Source organism: Mandrillus leucophaeus, unplaced genomic scaffold (genome assembly GCF_000951045.1).
Source record: "Mandrillus leucophaeus isolate KB7577 unplaced genomic scaffold, Mleu.le_1.0 Scaffold3, whole genome shotgun sequence".
Taxonomy (NCBI): Eukaryota; Metazoa; Chordata; class Mammalia; order Primates; family Cercopithecidae; genus Mandrillus; species Mandrillus leucophaeus.
This window is the reverse complement of record NW_012103142.1, coordinates 10,790,638-10,791,359: the sequence shown is the minus strand read 5'-3', so window position 1 is coordinate 10,791,359 and position 722 is coordinate 10,790,638.

Genomic DNA, 722 nt, shown 5'->3' with positions numbered 1-722 from the left:
CTAAAAAATACAAAAAACTAGCCGGGCGAGGTGGCGGGCGCCTGTAGTCCCAGCTACTTGGGAGGCTGAGGCAGGAGAATGGCGTAAACCCGGGAGGCAGAGCTTGCAGTGAGCTGAGATCCAGCCACAGCACTCCAGCCTGGGCGACAGAGCAAGACTCCGTCTCAACAACAACAACAAAAACAAACAAACAAACAAAAAAAACCCTCTGCTTTCACATGAGGCAGGAAAATAGCGTCTGGAGGCAGGGAACATAAGGCCAATTCACACTTCAGTTATAATGGGAAATATCCTCTCCATAGGTGTACGCCCACCATTAATAACTTTGTAATTGTAACTTTACTTCACCCTCTTCATTTACATAGGGCATACCCCAAGAGGAGGGTATTTAAACTCACAAAAACTCTGTAACACGGCCTTCGAGCCCCTATGCTCATGATTGCTTGCTGTTGAGTGTACTTTCATTTTCAATGAAATCCTTCATTCTTTTCTTGCTTTGTTTGTGCATTTTGTCCAGTTGTTTGTTCAAGATGCCAAGAACCTGGACACCCTCCATCATTAACATATTCTGGCGAGCCAGCCAGGGGAAAGAGGTAAGCCCGAAAGTTTGGGATTCATTTTTCTCCCTTTCCTTTCTGCTCAATTACAGGGGCGCTCTCACACTTTCTTTCTTTCTCTCTCTCTCTCTCTCTCTCCTCCTTCATTTCCAACTTGGGACCCTT